This window comes from Rhipicephalus microplus, chromosome 2 (genome assembly GCF_043290135.1).
Source record: "Rhipicephalus microplus isolate Deutch F79 chromosome 2, USDA_Rmic, whole genome shotgun sequence".
Taxonomy (NCBI): Eukaryota; Metazoa; Arthropoda; class Arachnida; order Ixodida; family Ixodidae; genus Rhipicephalus; species Rhipicephalus microplus.
Window position 1 is genome coordinate 223,598,402 of NC_134701.1, and position 18,430 is coordinate 223,616,831.

General features: G+C 45.5%; 1 protein-coding gene across 1 annotated transcript in view; it reads left to right on the forward strand.

Moving 5' to 3' along the window:
- The first annotated feature begins 8,123 nt into the window (after positions 1 to 8,123).
- LOC119170382 (glycoprotein 3-alpha-L-fucosyltransferase A-like) overlaps positions 8,124 to 18,430 on the forward strand; it is a 129,792-nt gene continuing 119,485 nt past the window's right edge. The window contains exon 1 of the mRNA XM_075876360.1: positions 8,124 to 8,244. The gene's annotated coding sequence lies outside the window, so the exon portion shown is untranslated. The remainder of the gene's footprint in view (positions 8,245 to 18,430) is intronic.

Below are 18,430 nucleotides of genomic sequence, written 5' to 3' on the forward strand. Positions count from 1 at the left end.
TCACATAATTATCCCATAATTTCTATATTGCCGACGCTAGCTAGCATTTGTCGCCGTGGCACGCTTTGAAAAAAATTGTCTTGTCAGATCAGTTTGAAAAATCTCGCTTGGCAACATCGGATTTTTCCCATCTTAAGTACCCTTGGAAAAATCGATGGTTATCCTCTAGAATGGCGGAGATATCAATTACGAGACTAAGATGCCGAGTCCCCCCTTCCCCCCCTTGAACTTTTATCTACACAGGTTTCGTCTGGCACAGTCTCCCCTATGCCTCCACTGCAACGAGAGTGAATCCCTTCACCATTTCCTCTTAACATGCAGGTTATACACAAACCAAAGAAAGAACCTCTCCGTAGGTTGGCTCTAAATTTATCCCTTCCGGTGGTCCTTTCCTTTGGAGCAACTGAAAAGGGATTTAGCCCCAGGAACGTTTGCGAGGCCGTATGCGATTTTCTAAAGGCAACAAAACGATTAGACTGTTAAGCTGAGGCATAAATTCACTTTATTTCAAACCATATTAGCTTGTTCGTTCTTTGTATCACGTCTATTTATTTTATTTCTAATCTATCGTTTACCAATTGGTTCTTTATTTAAACATCGTTCTCTAAACAATCAGGGTGGTAAAACAACTCCACCTCACAAATGAGGCACCGTCCGTTTCATGGCCGATCCCCCGCGGTGGGTTGCGCCAGGACTCCGAGGAACAACCAACCAACCAACCACTTCAGGGCTGCGACCACAGGTTCGATCCCGCTCGCGGCGGAGCTCACCAGCATAGCAGCCTGATAATCATGTCATGGTTTTGGGACGCAAAACCCCATATTATTATTATTATTATTATTATTATTATTATTATTATTATTATTATTATTATTATTATTATTATTATTATTATTATTATTATTATTATTATTATTATTATTATTATTATTATTATTATTATTATTATTATTATTATTATTATTAATACTATATTTAGGGCTGGAAATAAAGACGTCAGAGTAAAGTTTTCGTGTATTTAAATGCTCTTTTCCACCACAGAAAAACAATCGCGCTCGAAGTAGCACGAATGAACGAAATGGATGAATGAATAAGCTGTATGAACATTGAAACACATAAATGTGAGCCCGCCTCGATGGATCCAGTGGCTAGAGTGCTCGGCTGCTTACTCGGAGGTCGCGGGTTCGATGCTGGCCTGAGCGGTCGCTTTTAGATGGAGGCGAACTGGTAGAGGCCCGTGTGCTGTGCAAAGTCCGCGTGCACGTTAAAGAACACTGCAGGTGGTCAAAATTTCCGGAGACCTTACACTATGGCATCTCTCATAATGTGGTTTTGGGACGTAAGACCCCGTATAATAGATAAAATATAAACGCGAGTAGATTGTCTGTGCAAGAGTGTTCACCTATGTGGTATCCCTTGCAGAGTGTCACGGGGACGCGATGGCGAAGACCAACTCGAGCAGGTAAAGATGAAACATTTTGTTGCGCCAAATTTTTTCCCAGACAACGAAAGAGACGTACTCATTGCGACGATAGCGTCGATCCCAATCGTCGATAATCTGATCTTTGGTGAAACCTGCCGTCTTTCATCGTGCATGCAGGATCCAATATGCCAGTGCCGTCAATTGTGGCCAAATAAACTCAACTGTTCGCCTCATCAAGTCTTATCAGAAAAAGTTCAAAACAACCGAGAAGGTCTTTTCGCACGAATTCAGGGACGGTATTAAGCTCTCCCATAGTAGGTAGAGTACCAAGTACTCTCAATCGTTCACCATTTTTTCTAAACACACTTCCTGCGTGGACTGCGCTGAAAGGTGATTGCACGAGTAGCGGTCAGGCCACATGGAAGTGCAGAAGAAAGTTAGCGCATGTCACATAGACCTTGTAGGCGAGTGCTCTGGCGAAGTTCGGTAGCGTAAGCTACATTGGTCGAGGTTGAACAGTTTTGCGTGCCTTATTGAGAGCCGTGCTGCGCATGCGTGATGAGTTGTTACGTCACACGGTGCACAGCTGGCGTGCCACAGAAGGCCAGGAAGCTCCTGGAGTGACGTGTCACTAGTTTTCTGGCGCTTGACTCGCGTGAGATCGCTCTCTGTAGTCCATACGTTCCGTCTGCCTGTCTGCTCGTCCGTCCGTCCGTAGCTCACACTAAGTATGCCCTGGCATAGCCGAACTAAGCCTCAGCTAAGAACTTTTCGGAGTGGTAGCGTTAAAAAGCTCGTTCCGTAGAAATTCCGGTGTCCGCGTCGTTGGCTGTAGGTGAAAAATCATGCCTTGTGTGTGACAGAAAAACCGAGAAAGACCCAAATAAAATAAATGATACAAACCCTCGGTTCCACTGAGAATCAAACCTAGGTATTCTGCTTGACAAGCAGGTACTCTACCTCAGAATCCCACCAGTGGTTGAAGCTGTTCAAAAATGAAAATAAAAATATAAATTAAAACTATATGAATGTGGTGTGAGAGGAGTCTCCGTAACGAATGCAATACTGCGGGGCAGAAGCGTAAAATCATGCGAGTCGTCAAAGCGAGTCATTAAAAAGCACTAGGAGATATTTAATTATCATCACCGAATGAAAAAAAAAACATCCATAAAATGAGTAGCGGCGTAGGTATACGGGCGTTGCCTTATAGACATGTGGTGAGCCCTCCGCTTATTCGCAAGAGAAATCATTATGTCGCTGTGGGCATTCGGAAACTCAGTAGGCGTTCTAGAATAGTTTGAAACGGTCAGTGTTATGTTCACAGACGTTGCGTTTATACTTGCGACAGTGTTGAGACATGCGTCGACAATTGAAGCGAGGCCAGCAATTGAATAGGCGATGCGCCCGTAGCTGATTACGCTATCGCGTCCTACTCTTGAAGGCGAATCTAAAGCGGCGTCCCATTCTAAATATTTGCAACGCAGATTCCGCATTTGTAGAAATGCTAGCTAAATATACATGAATGTCTAGGGAGCGAATAGGGAGCCTTCATGTGCGCGCGTCTCCGTGTTTTAGGGTGGTGACAACTCCGATCATGGTTGCTTACGACTGGCTAAAACAGCCCCCATACTTGACGGGCCGCCATGTTGGTTCTGAGTGGTCGCTTATTTACATTGATGGCAGCGTGTGTTTCAACGAGATGAGGGTATTTTTTATATAGCAAGTGCCTAAGGCTGAAGCGTTGTTTTCTGAAGTTAGCCGCGGTTTGGTAGAACAGGAAAGACATGTTCGTGACTCGAGTTTGTATAAAATACTGTTAAAACAGTTCGTTTCTCCCACTTGGTAGACCCACCGCATTGGCGGAATGAGGTTATTTAGGAAGCCTATATTTGCGAGGGGGAGAACCTCGATGTCACAATGAATGGACTTCAATGTCTGTGCGCCATTCATGAAGCGTATTCACCTTAGCACTGCAAATACCTCAAAGGCCTCTTAGTGCAAGGCTCGAAACCATGCTGTTTATATGATGGAACCGAATAGCTCAGCTAGCCTGTTTCTCATACCCTAAACATTGCGTTTCTCCGTAATACAATTTCCTACAGCAACTTTAGTTCCTGCGAACGAATCTGTACAATGACTGTTTAAAAACCTTACAAGCTGTAAGCATTGCCCGAAAAAGTAGGGCATTCAATCACATTACACCGCCCTCCCCCTATGCCCACAAGCCTGTTATTAGCCTATAGAAGAAAAGCAAAGGGGAGCAACGAGGGAGAAGAAAAGCAAAGGGGAGCAACGAGGGACAAATCAAGTTTTTCCAGGTAAGATTTTATTGCAAACAGCATCCAAACGGCATCTGGCCTTGTGTCTTCAAACCATCCTGCCTCCTTTGCTGGAAGCTTGTGTCCTCGCAGTGGTGGGCCTAGAGTAAAGCAATAAGACGAAAAATCATACATGGATCCGACCACATATACGGAGTCCATACACACTTTCTCTACAAGCACTAAATAAAAGCGGAGTTTACGATATCAAATCATCTGTGTGTCAGGTTAAAAGGACGACACAAATAACGATGCACCACATAGGGCATATTTGCTCCGTTCAGGACCAACAGATAGACAGAAGGATGGACGGACACGAACAGTAAATCTGTCGCATTATATGTTATTAAAGAGAAGTCCTGTTTGCAATTATTGAGCAAGTTTCGGTGTGGTTGCACGTGTCATTGAAGCGAAGAACGAATACCCCATGGCAAGCCTCACAAAAAGTTAGTTGCGTTGCAACTGTGCAAGATAAGCGCCTACAGGGAACATGTTCATTGGCTCGTCTGTCTACCTCTCCAAATGCCCTTCCTCAGCGACCGAGGTAAAATGGCAGGAATGCGAACATCTGCCAGCAAAGGAAGACGCGAACGGGAGCGTCTGTAGGTGGTTCACGGGCCTGGCGTTTTCCGCGACAAATGCAGCGACGGCTTCGGAAACCGACAAAGTGCAGATAGTGAATGCATGCAGGACCACACATTCGACTAGTCATATCATTCGATTGAGGAACTGCGCTTCGACTACAAGAATAAACAAGCATACTCAACCATCTTCCGCTCGCACAGCGTAGCCGAACGAAGCCTAATTCATTATTATACTGTGCACGTTGTCGTGCTTACTTTGCTCAAACTGCTTTTCGTTGCGTGGCTAAGTCAGCCATTTCACGAAATGTGCGGTGATATACTCAACCCACTCGCAATACAATGGCGAGAAGTAGTCGCCTCCAAGCAGTCTCACTTCATTTGCGTAGCCCAGCGTTTCCGTTGGCTAGATCAAGTCGGGAAGCGGGAAGGTCTCCAGATGGTTTCGCATTGTGGCACGCAGCACCCTGGCATTTACACTTCAAAGTTCTTGTAGTTGCGCTTAGCGCGAGGATGGTGTCGTAGCGGAAGCTACGTCTGTGGGGTAATCAAACGCAGCTCATACCGCAGCTTGCACCCCACGCCAACATGCAGCTGGTGCAGTGCGACGGAGCAGGAACGCCTGGCTGCAAGAACCAACATGGCACCTGTTGCCACGGAAACCGGGACTGGCAACGTTGTGTTTAGCGGGTGGCGGCAAGTGGTGGGTCAAAGGCTGACACCACCCTAAAACACGGAGACGCGCGCACATGAAGACTCCCTAGGAGCGAAATCGGAAACGCGACGCGTGGTGACAATCCGCTCGAAGTTACCTTGTTGAAGTGGTTTGTCTCGGCACGAATTGCGCTTGTCAAAATACAACAAAAAAGTGGCTCATCCCTCTTTCCAGGAATCAGTATAACACGAAAGTGAAAGGTGTCTCCACAGTGGCATTCGAGCGTTTATTTTACATTTTCTCGTCACAAAAGCGAAGGAATGAATGCTTCAGCAACAATTAGCAAAGTAACGCGAAGAATGGCACGCAGCTCGAAACTTGCAGTGCGCATCACGAGAGCGGGCTAACAACGGTCGCAGCTCGACACTTATAGCGCGCTGTTTAAACAAAAAGAAAGACGAGCGAAACGAATGCAAAAGTATACACAGGGCAAGCGCGAACAACTGTCTCAATTCTTACTTAATCGTGAGTGAGCAGCGTGCTTCATTTGTAAACGCGGCCGCGGCAGCGAGCGAAGTGACCTCCGTGCTCTTTCGAATCATGAGCCTGATAAGCGCACCCGCAGGAGACACCGTGCTTCGTGGAGCTCGTGCTCGTCGAAACACGAGAGGCGACGGCCTTCACAGCGCGCCCAACGCGAGCCCTTTGCGCCATCTCGTACTGATCATGGTGTAAGAACAATATCTTTCTTACACCCTGCTACTGATGAATAAAACACCCTAAAGTTGTGGAGCTCTGAGGACCTACAAATAGTATATGATGTATATAAATGGCTTGACATCAACATCACCGATAACTTACGCTCCGTGGCGTATAGTTGTTAGCAGCGCGCTCTGCAGAGCAAGAGATCAGTGGTTCGACGCCCCGCGACGGAACAATTTCTCCTCGTTTCTTTCTCGGATAATTGTTAGTATTTTTACAACGTCATATCCGTGACGGAAATACGTCCGTGGAGCCATGGTGGACCACGGCATCATAGAGTGTTCTATAAATACACTGGAGGAAACTCGGGGTCTATAGAGTCCATGGGAGCTACAGAAGCTGCAACACACGGCGCTTCAGTGAGCATGGGAATATGAGTGGTACACGTATTCGTCTAATATTCGTACTTCTGGCTTCATTTGGGTTCGCGTGGCTTGAAGCTGTTTTGTCACGAAACAAAAATCAGCAAACGTCCAGCAGTTGCGCTTCACCACCTCAGTTTTTTAGGCCTAATATTTGAAATTGGGTCACAAAGTTCAAAAGGATTCGTTTTTTTCTTTCGAAACAAAACCGAAACGCAGCAAAAACAAAGCCACAAGTGCGATTCGTGGCCCACAAGTACGAAGACTGCGAAGACTAGGCAAATCCGTGTCCTACACATCATTCTCATGGTCGCTAGATGATTGGAGTGTCAGAGTCCCCTCTAGTTAATTCTAGGAAACTCTATGTCCGGAATTCAATACTATCGTGTTAAAAAAAGAAATTCATTTGGCGGCGATATTATTACTTGACTCACTGGTCTCGTAGAGACATTCGCACATCGGTGTTCGTCTGTCCTGGTGTATGGGGAGCCCACATGACCAGCAGTTTGGTCGTGTAGGCTCTCTACTGGCTTAACTTTCTGTTTCAATTCGCACTGCGGAGGCTGACCTCGGGGGCCTCCGCAGTGCGAATTGAAAGAAACGAGTGATTAAGATCTGCTCCACCAGCTGCCGCAGCAATCCCAGTTGTGCACAATTTCTACTATTCTCACTTACATTTGGCTTCAACAAAGCTCACTCCATCCTCCTTTCAATGATGGAAATCAATTAGTTTTCATAAATTTGGTCCTTGTCAAAGTCAAGTTTGACTCCGATATCAGTAGAGCTTGGAAAAGAAACTAGGGTGTAATGTGGTGTTCGTGCCGCTGAATAGTTGCGTTATTGCTTTGCTACCAGGTATTGCTGCTGGGAAGTGTACAGCCAGTACTTATTCTGCGCAACTACTGATAAACTTTCGTATGTTTGTGCGCCCTGCGTAACGTGCCGTTCCTTCTCCTCTGGTCCCTTGTTTTCACTGGCGCTGTTTTACTGCATGTGTGAGCCAACTAGTGCAAATATATACATATTGACTTGCACGTCTACATTCACGTAATGGACGCTCTTGTCTTCTCTTGCATACTAGGTTCCCGGTGCTGTTCGATTCTGCAACGCAAGCACCCGATATCATCTTTTAATACTTACAATCTAGAGCCTTTCTCTCAAAACTAGATGCTATAACGCACATCATATAAGGATGCAGAAATGAAATCGAGCGTACTCATAGGATTGAACAAGTAAGATAGAAAAGCGATAGGAAGAGATCATGACGGGCTGTTTATATAATTTTTATTTTATTCTGCTCTGTTTCTTTTGTGATTTTTTGTCACATATTCCTCGCAGAATAGAATGTGGATGACCGTTTCCACTCCGGTAAACATTTCTGTTTTTAAATAAAACGCCTCAATTTTCGAAATTATTTCTAAAAATACAAACTCTTACGGCTAAGTTGCATAAAACAATATGAATGCCCAAAAGGCCTGGGGCGTAACCAGCCATATGAAAGGGGTATGTTCAATAGTACTTTATGTAGGATAGGGGCTAATTTTTTTATACCCTTGCCTCACCAGTGCAGAGTGATGATTATAGCACTACAAAACTAAGCTCCTGCTTTATTTCATGCGTAGTACAGTATTTTAACCATGCAGAATCACAAGTAATAAAAGTGGAGCCTAAACGTGAACGGTGGCAGTCGTTCACACAAACGGGTGCAGCAAGGTAAAACATTATGCCTGAATTCACTTAAAAGGTGCTCGTGATCACTTAGGCTTGTTGAACACGCTCGATTGCAATGCCACCTACTACACACTTTGAAAAAGAGCGGTCCCTGCGCCGTGGGTCCGAACCTCCCGCGTGTCCTCCCATTGATTGGAGCAGCCGCGCCACCGCCGAAACCTCCTCTCCCCACCCCGGCATAGCCGAATGGAGGCGTCCCGCCGCCGGCATGACGTCACGGCAGTCCTGGCGGTGAGAAGAAAGCAGCCCTGGCAATGCGGCAAAGCTGACACAACGGGAAGCATCTGAACTGTGCCGACGAGCCGGCCTGCTTTGCACATACGCCGCGCGGCAACTGAGCGGCGAGAGCAGCAGCAGCAGTGCCGGGAAGCCCACCTCCGAGGAAGCGAGACGTCGGCTGCCTCCTTGCTCCGTAAGTAGGTTTCTCCGCACCGCCGTCTCGCGCCTCTCGCTAGTTTTTGTTGCTCTTCCGTTGGTTTTGCTAGCCGTTCGCACGCGACGTCTAGGAGTTTAACGAGGCCCACGGGGTTCGGGCACAATCGGGCTGTTCCACGCCTCGTGGACGGACGCACTCACTCCAGGCAACCACATTTAGGGAGGGATCATTAAAACGGGATTTCAAGTCTTATTCTACACTGATGTCTCGCGTAGGTAAGCCGGCATAGAGGACATCACCGTCCGAGTCGTATCGAAAGCATGTCGTTTAAAGATCACTGTCCCGGTGACTTCGTCAATACGCTGGTGATAAAAATGCTGCGCTCAGCCTATTCAAGCAGCATTTTTTCTTTTCGCTTGCTGTTCGTATTGCGTGCGTAGTTGTCTGCATAGGAAGGCTCCGCAGTTCGTGTCTTAGGTTGTACGCGAGCACGTTGATGGGTAAAGCGATACCGAGTCGAGGCAGCCGTGCGTTTCGTCTCACACGGCTGCACCTCGGCAACGAATTTCATATTCCGATTACAGCGCGAAGGTTTTTCGAAATGCCCTTGATATTGTACCAGTTCGCGTGGAGAGGATTCACTTTAGGCCTGTAGTTGTTGCGTTTCATTGCACTTTCATAACAGCCCCAGTAACGTGTTTAGACATTGCGCGCACTTGTAATTTGCTGTACTGGGTTGACAAGAATGAATGGTTTAATAAAACGGCTGCAGGATTTGACTTGTAAGAGAACAATTTGCAATACGTAAGACAGTAGTAAAATGATTGTAAGCGTAGATTCTTTTTTTTTACATTTTCCCCTCCAAAATTACGCTTTGTTGAATTTTTCGTGGGACGGCACATTTGTTATGAAACTTTGCGCCTCTGCTTTTTCATGGCCTCGTGGCTGACAAGTGAACAATGCGTTGGATGCTCAGAACCAACCCGTCTTCCTTACACGACACGGCGTGTTCGGCTATCATTAGGTAATTTTTACATGTAAAATCTGAGAAATTATTATTTGCTACTGCACCCTGGTTTTGATGCTGATGGTTATGGCGAAAGTTCTTACTCGGCATAATCAGCATCAGTAGCGCGTGACCAAATCAACTTTGCCTAAGTGTTATCTCGGATGTTATGTTCCATAAATTCCGTGTCGTAGCCAGCAAGCCATCGATTTCAGCCTACACTAGGTGTCATCTGGCGTGCTATGTTTCACACACTTCGTGTCGTAAGCGTTGCACAATCTTCGAGCACTTCGCCGGTCTCGATGCTACGCTCGGCTACGCAGCTCAGTCACAGACAACAGACCACGCCCACCTTCCCAGTTGTACCTAACCCCTTCGCAGCCGTGCATTTCCAGAGCCACCGGTTTGAACGCGTATGTCGCGCATCTCAAATCACGTCTGTATACAGCACACACCTGTGTCTCTTCTGATGGCGGTGACGACGTTTCCTTTCTTTTTTTTTTTGTTTGCGACCGACTACTGCCTGTTCCAAGCAACTTACGCTGGCACATCACCGTAGCGACTTGTTCCGCTTCTCGCTCATGTGTCGAGGACAGTAGAAGCCGATAGTGGTCAGATAAAACAGATTAGTGCTGTAATTTTTTCATATCTAAATGTTGCGCAAACCCCATGCCTATTTAGCAAACAGAAAATAGGCTTGGGCGTGTTAGTAATTTATTTAAATTTTTTAGCACACTGCAGGAACAAGGAGGACACTATAACAACATGTTGTTGACTATTCGACCTTGACACATATTCAGCCCTCATCTTCTCGCAAACTAACATATGTTATTCAAAATTCATTGCCATCGTTCTGTGAAACCAGTCACACGTTTGTTAAAATAAAAAAAGACAACCTTATGTTACTGTCCTACATATATGTCAATTTTTGTTACTTACAAAGGCACTTGCGCACGCTGCTTTTCAACTCATTTCTTTGGCGTAACGCTTACTGATAGCGGAGCTTTGTCGATATGACACTCTGAGCCTATATTTAATCATGATCAAAATACATACCATGGGCTTAAATCACTTTCAATTTGTTCTTCAGGTATATCACGAGTAATTTTTTCACGAACCTGATTTCTTTTTAAAGTTTCAGAAGTATGCTACAGCTCCATGCTACAGTTGTACATGGCCCTATTTCTTGGTCTATTGCGCTACAGCTTGCCGGTACTGACTAACACTTGCAAATCCAATACTAATTCATTGGAGAGTTTGCAGGGTCAGGCGCTGCGTATCTGCCTATAGGACTGCCCCGATGCACTTCTACTTATGCCACAATCGTGCTTGCCAAAGACCATTCGGTCCGGACATATAGAGTTGTGGATCGCCTCAGAGCGCACATTTGACATGCTAGCTGTGTCCCCGACCACCACTTGGCCCTTCTACCCTCCGGAAGAGCACGTTCTACGTTTTCATACGTCATAGCCAAGCACCTTAACAGCATTCCATCAGGATATACGCCAGCTACGAGAATGGCATGTCCTTTGTGGTGCCTCGACCGGCCGCAAGTACGTCTAGAAATTCCGGGTATCAAAAAGAAAAGCAATCACTCCAGAGTAGCATTGAAGCAAGCAACACTGCTATTATTACATTTGTTGTACTTGGACCGAACGCAGATACACACAGATGGGTCCGTCTCGTCCAGCAGCTCATCAGGTGCCACTGTAATTCTGGCTGCAGCAATGACAATCAAATTTAAGTTGTCGCATATGACTACATCTACGGCATCAGAGCTTGCTGCTATAAGGGCTGCTTTACAATATCTCGTTCAAGAGCGTCCAGGAAAATGGGTCATATTCTGTGATTCGAAGGCAGCGCTTCAGAGTTTGCAGTCTGCCATGCGTAGGAAGAATCATGAAAAATTGGTACATGAAACAAGACATTGCCATCATGAAGCTCTAGCACGAGGGCATGATATTATATATCAATGGCTGCCTGGACATATTGGTATTACCGGAAATCAATTAGCCGATGATGCAGCCTGCTCAGCCCATGAAGGAACCCGTGTGGTCCCGATTCCTCTATCAAGGAAGGATGCAGCAAGACAACTTTACCTGCTGGCTCGAGATCTTACACGCACGTTCTGGTCGTCTACCAGCTTCCAAAGGTGTCAATTATATGAACTGGATCCTTCGCTCAAGATACAGCTACCATCACAACTTTCCAGCTCCGATGCGACACTGTTATGCCGCCTTTTGTTGGGTGTTGCATTCACAAAGGTGTACTTCTTTCGCATTGGTATGGCAGACACCTCTACATGCGACTACTGCGGAGCTGAAGAGACCATCGAACACGTCCTGTGCAGCTGCGCTGGCCATGACACACAGCGATGCCAGCTCCGGATGGTTTTGAATCAACTTGACTCCAGACCATTTTGTGTGCAGAAGATTCTAGGACCTTGGACATCTGCCTCAGTTGCGCAGAAAGCGACTAAAGCACTCCTACTTTACTTAAAGTCAACAAACCTTAGCGACCGCCTGTAGACTGTGTGTGCTCCCCCGAGTGTGCTCGTGATTGTGTGTACCTTCTTTTTTCTCTGAAACCTCTTTTCTCCCTGTCATCCTTTCCCCAGTGCAGGGTAGTAAACCGGATGTGCGTCTGGTTAACCTCCCTGCCTTTCCTTGCATCTTTATCTCTCTTCAGAAGTAACCTTTTAGTCGCGAATTATGAAGGCCTGTTTTAAAATATGTCAAAATCGCACGACAAAGTTCGAAGGCACTATATGTATTACGTTCCAAGAAAGAAAATGGTGGAACTAATTGTGTGCGAGTTCTAGTAATAATCATAATTAGAGTGCAACTAAAGTGTAATTATTCTGCAATACATTCTGTTTCATTTCCAAAGAACTGAATCTGAGACTCAAAATCCATGCCAAATTTGTCTTTGGTGGTATGTATTCATTTCGAGTAAAGGAAAAAAATAATACATTTGACGTTCGTGCTTGAACGCGGTGCGTAGAACGACCTGGCGAATATTGTGGAGCCTTCACCAAAGTGATCGGCAGCAGTTATGCAGAGCACATTTAGGTTGAGTCAAAACTTATTGACTTAGTTAAATGTTCCATTCATCCTATTTCATTTATTTCATTTCGCCGCGCCACGGTGGTCTAGTGGCTAAGGTACTCGGCTGCTGACCCGCAGGTCGCGGGATCAAATCCCGGCTGTGGCGGCTGCATTTCCGATGGAGGTGGAAATGTTGGAGGCCCATGTACTCAGATTTGGGTGCACGTTAAAGAACCTCAGGTGGTAAAAATTTCCGGAGCCCTCCACTACGGCGTCTCTCTTAATCAAATAGTGGTTTTGGGACGTTAAACCCCACAAAATCAAATTTATTTCATTTCATTTATTTTCTCTCAATGCACAAAGCGTTACAGAGAGGAGTGGTGGAAAAACAAATAACAATCTGTACAAACAAATGGAGCATGTTTAAAAAGGGTATGCGTTTATGGTACTCTTGAAGTTGGCCGGGTCAGTGATGAATGCGATAGAAGCGGGAAGGTGATTCCAGTCCGTGCTTGTTTTGGGCACGAATGAATTAAAATGGAGGTTTGTACGGCTGCTTGTAATTCCAACTTTGAAGTGGTGATCGCTGCGGGATGAAATGTAGGATGGCGGCAAAAAAAGCGAGTTACTCAGTGAGTGCATGGTATGGTACAACTTGTGGAAGAGGCACAAGCGCGAGATTTTGCGGCGAAATGATAGGCTAGGTAGATTTAAGGTTGACTTCATATGGGTTACGCTTGCTCTACGGGAATAGTTCGACAAAATGAAACGAGCGGCACGTTGAATTGCTTCGATGCTACTGATATGGATGTTTACGTGGGGATCCCATACAGATGATGAATATTCTAGCTTTGGTCGGACTAATGTTTTATGAAGCAGAAGTTTCAGTTGCATCGGGGCAAGGGAGAAGTTACGGCGTAAATAACCAAGTGTGCGGTTAGCATTGTTTTAAATAAGGTCAATGTGAGACTGCCAGGAAAGGTTGTCAGAAATTGTAACGCCAAGGTACTTGTAAGAGCTAACTTTAGTAAGGGGAGAATTATTAAGTACGTAGTGAGTAGAAGTATTACATGCTCGACGTGGAACTCTCATTACCTTGCATTTAGTAACATTAAGGTTCATTAGCCAAGTATCGCACCAAGATGAAACATTGTCTAAGTCACACTGAAGGGCAAGGTGGTCAGAAGGGGTTTTGATTTCGCGGTAAATAACACAATAATCGGCGAAAAGTTTAATAGAAGAAGGGATGTTATGTGGCAAATCGTTAATGTAAATCAGGAAGAGTAGTGGGCCAAGAACGGATCCTTGGGGGACGCCAGAGGTTACGGGTGAGAGGGGGGAGTTGGATTCATTCGCAGTTACAAATTGGGAGCGGTCTATTAGAAAGCATTCAATCCATTTTAATATGTTAGCATCAAGATTAAGTTTGCTTAGTTTTAGCAGTAGCAGTTTATGGCATACAGTGTCAAAAGCTTTAGCAAAGTCGAGAAAAATACAGTCAACAAGGGAAGAAGCGTCAATGGCAAGAAAAAGGTCATTAGTAAAGCCGAGAAGTTGGGTCTCACACGAGTACTGTTTCCGGAATCCATGCTGGTGATCACTAAGGAACGAGTTGTTTTCTAAAAAAGTGATTATGTGGGAGTAGATGACGTGTTCCATGAGCTTACACGGTATACTTGTTAACGATATGGGCCTGTAATTGTGGGGGTTATGAACGTCACCTGATTTGTGAAGAGGAACCACCTTTCCCGCTTTTCAGTCGCCCGGGAGGCAACGACATTCGAAAGACTGTGTGAAAAGCTTACATAAAATGACAGATGAGTAAACAGAGGTATTATGCAAAAACTTTGCACAGATACCGTCTTCACCTGGAGCACTGGCTAATTTCATGTTTTCTATCAAATTTTGTATGCCGACACAGTCAAATAAAAGGGGTTCCATGAGAACAAAGTTGTGGGTGGGGGTATCGGGAAAGGAAAGTGCTGTAGGTTTAACAAAGCACGATGAAAACACAGAGCTTAAAATGACACAACTTTCTTCTTTTGGTACACGGCTGTTACCATCATTGGTTAATTCTATCGCCTTTTTTTCATTTCCCCTAATCATCTGCCAAAATTTCTGTGGGTTAGTTGCAAGCAGGGAGGGAAGCGTTTGTTGATATTAATTTTCTTTTGCAACGGATAATGCGCGAGTGTACTCGTCAGCTGCGTGATGATAAGCGGACCACCTTTCCGCGTTGTTAGTTAGCTTTGCCCTTCGAGAAATTCGTTTCTTTTTATTCAGTAGTCGTTTTAGTGTAAGCGTGAACCAAGGGGACTTTGCGTTTTGCCTAATTCTGCGGAGTGGAATAAAACGATTGGTAAGTTCTGCTACCTTCTGCTTAAACAAATTCCAGTTTTGTTGCATGGACCTTTCCAGAAATTGCGAAAGGTAATCGTTTAGGAAAAGCTGAAGCTCATTATTAATTGAAACATAGTCGGCTCTTTTGTAGTCCCTAAAAACTTTTGAGCTATCATTTCTTTTAGTTGTTTTAGTCATGTTAAAATGAATAGCTAGATGGTCGCTTACGCCCGGAATAACTGATAGGGATTTAATTAGTTCGGGATGCGTGGTCAGCACCAAGTCTAGAACTGAGGAGGTGGACAAGGTAATGCGGGTTGGAGCATTAACCAGCTGGGTAAGGTTAAAGTCTGAACACACATCAAGAAAGGCAGCACTGTCAGCAGAAGTTGATGAAATTATTGGGAAAGGGGGATACCACGAAACATTAGGGAAGTTAAAGTCACCTAGGAGAAACATAGGCGCAGCCGGAAACCTTACTCGCAACTTATTTAGTACATCGTGTAATTCATTTGCGAAACTGGTAGTAAGGTTAGGAGGCCGGTAGCAGCCACAAACAACGATATCTTTGTGGTTAATGCGAACACACGCGACAACAATTTCAAGCGGTGAAACAACAGGCACGCTGAACGAGCTACTCTCGTCGCTAATAGCAATCAATACGCCGCCCCCGCACCTCGTACCCCGGTCACAGCGGTAGAATTTAAACTTTTTTGAACAGTTAAATATTTCGTTATTTTTAATTTCCGCGGACAGCCAAGTTTCAGTTACTACGACGACATCAGCTAGACATGTATCTATTAGCGCAGATAGGGCATCACGCTTGTTAGTAACACTTCGAGAATTACATAGCAAAAAAGAAAATTCGTGAGCTCGAAAATGCTTATCTAGCTATCGATGTGAAGGAGGAGCGCTGGCCCCTGCGCGTTCTGCATTGCTTTCTTCGGGAGCAACGTGGACGGGGTTATCATAAATAGGTCCTGCCTCAGTTACACGATTGGTGACCGGACAATAAACGTAGGCTTTCTTGTTGATTAGTATCTTGTTATACTTCAAGTAATATGGCTGCCCAGTGCTTTTCGCGAAATTTAAAAGCTTTTTCTGGATGTGGCGCGTGGCCTTGCAGAAATCTTCGCTAATTGACACGGGGGTGCTGCGAAGCATCGATTTCTTAGTAAAGATACTTTCTCTTGTTTTGAACGAACTGAAGCGAACAATAACAGGTCGACATTTGTTCTGTACATATGTTCCAAGCCTGTGTGCCCGGGAGATGGCTTCATTAGGAAGTTCCAGTTTAAGGGACGCAGACAGGATTTCACAAATTTTTAGCTCCGACTCAGCCCAGGTTTCTGAAGCAGAATTCAATATTTCATAAAAAATTAGGTTCTCCCTACGAGAGCGATCCTCGAAGTCATCAAGCCGTGTACCATGTATCTCGCTCCTTCTTCAACATAAGTATAAACGGCTGCCTAAAGTGCACCTCCACATACGTTGCACTGTGCCTCTACAGGTTAGCTGTGCGTCTCCCTGTACTTGGTGAATACGAGCTCCTCCTGTTGACTTTGCGTAGTAAAGACGCTTCTACAAAAACAAATGTGAAAGCATAAGCCAATCGCGTAGAAAGAGGGTAGAAAACTGGGTCCATGCCGGCTACTGAAACGAAGTTCCGCCAACGCCATTGTAGCGGACAGGAATGTTGATGCTGCGTCCGGAACTATTCTGTTACCTCGCATATTCCACACGCACACGCCAAAAGTGCTCCACAGGCCCAGGATTATCGTATGCGTTCTCGAAAAGTGACTGCGACAATGAAATTGAACCGTTTTCACGCATGCATTGAGGCGAATGCGTTGGTGCTTCATCGAATGTGAAAAGTGGCTGTAAGCGGCATCAACACGATCGACGCGAAATATAGCTGTGATGACATCACAATATGACGTCATCATGACGTTATGATGGCGTCAATACATGAAATTGTTGCTTAGTCAGAAGTGCGCCGACCCCAAGGGCCCTGCGAAACCACGTTGTGTGCAGGATAAGGGACCATGTAATTTTTTCAGGCTGTGCTTGACTTCATACCCTTGATGCTGTAGAAAATTTTGAGTATTCGTGTTATCAAAATGATCAAACAGTTTCATATAATGAATATTTAGCGTTATTCCTTGTTAAGATGGTCGAAGAAAATTAATAAAGTTTACAGTGGTTTTCACGAAAATACCAGAAAAAAAAACCGTTTGTCCGGCTTCGTTGTGTAATAAGAGTAGAAATAAAGAACCAGTACTTCGAAAATTTCGCTCGTGCCCCGCTGCGGTGGTCCAGTGGCTAGGGCACTCGGCTGCTGATCCGCAGGTCGTGGGATCGGATCCCGGCTGCGGCGGCTGAATTTTCGATGGAGGCGAAAATGCAGTAGGCCCGCGTGCTCAAATTTGGGTGCCCTTTAAAGAACTCCTAGGTGGTCAAAATTTGCGGAGCTCTCCACTTCGGCGTTCGTCATAATCATAGAGAGGGTTTGGGACGTTAATCTACACATATTGATTCATTCATTCATTCATTCATTCACTCAATCAATCAATCAATCAATCAATCAATCAATCAATCAATCAATCAATATTTTGCTCGACTCCATACAACCCCCCCCCCCCCCCCACACACACACACACAGGACAGCGTTTTTGGCCCAGCGATTTGCGCAGAGGAAGTCGTAGGCGAAATGCTTCATTTAATAGAGAAGCGCTATACAGGCCACGATATTCCTCCAATCTCACGATCCGTGAAGATGTTGGAACTATTGAAAGGAGCTGCGTGAACGCAGCACTGACCAACGTTACTAGAATCTAGTAACGTTGGCACTGACCGCGTGTGTGCGTGAGTGATAGCACGCTTCGAAACTGGATCTGCTCCTCGAACATCCTGGGAGAGCAGCACCAACAGATTGATTGATTTGTGGGGTTTAACGTCCCAAAACCACCATTTGATTATGAGAGACGCCGTAGTGGAGGGCTCCGGAAATGTTGACCACCTGGGGTTCTTTAACGTGCACCCAAATCTGAGTACACGGGCCTACAACATTTCCGCCTCCATCGGAAATGCAGCCACCACAGCCGGGCACCAACAGATACGACAGCGCGTGCCTATCGCAACTGCTCTGACCTCGCTTCAATCTGATCGCCGTCTTCGCGCATGCTCTGCTCACCGCACTCGCGCAAGGCTCTGGCAAAAACATGGTAGCACTCGTGGCCCCTGCAGGATACAGAACATGCCTTAATAGCGAAGCAGTTCGAGCTCGCCGTAATTTGTCTGTCGGGAACCGAACTCGTTATGAACCGGCACATGCACTCTGCGTAGCCTTCTGCATGTTCGTCAACTTCCCTATCAGGACACGTGCGCCGATGTCTCCGGCGTGGCCTGCAATAGCTCTGACGGGTGAACGAACTAGTACAGGGAGTGAGAAAGAAATAGAGATAAAATGAAAGATACATTTTGGCGAGAAATGAAAGGTTGGTGGAAGTAGAACCTGCGTGCTCTCAATTCGAAGGCGAGCGACCTAACCACTCGGCTGTCCAAGCAGTTTTTCTTTATTCATTGCCATGTCGATCCACAACATTCATATACCAAACAAAGGCCAAGGAACACGCTAGCAGAGCATAGAATATAGCCTTGTACATTATAAAGAGTAGCAAGGGGGTGGGAAAGAGAAGTGAGGGTGAGGAGGAGAGATGTATTCCTAGAAAGGAGAGAATGAAGGGGGAGAGAGTAGAGCATAGCTTATAAAGAACAAAAAAGAGACAGAACAACAAAGAAAAATAAATAAACAGAAACTGACAGAAAA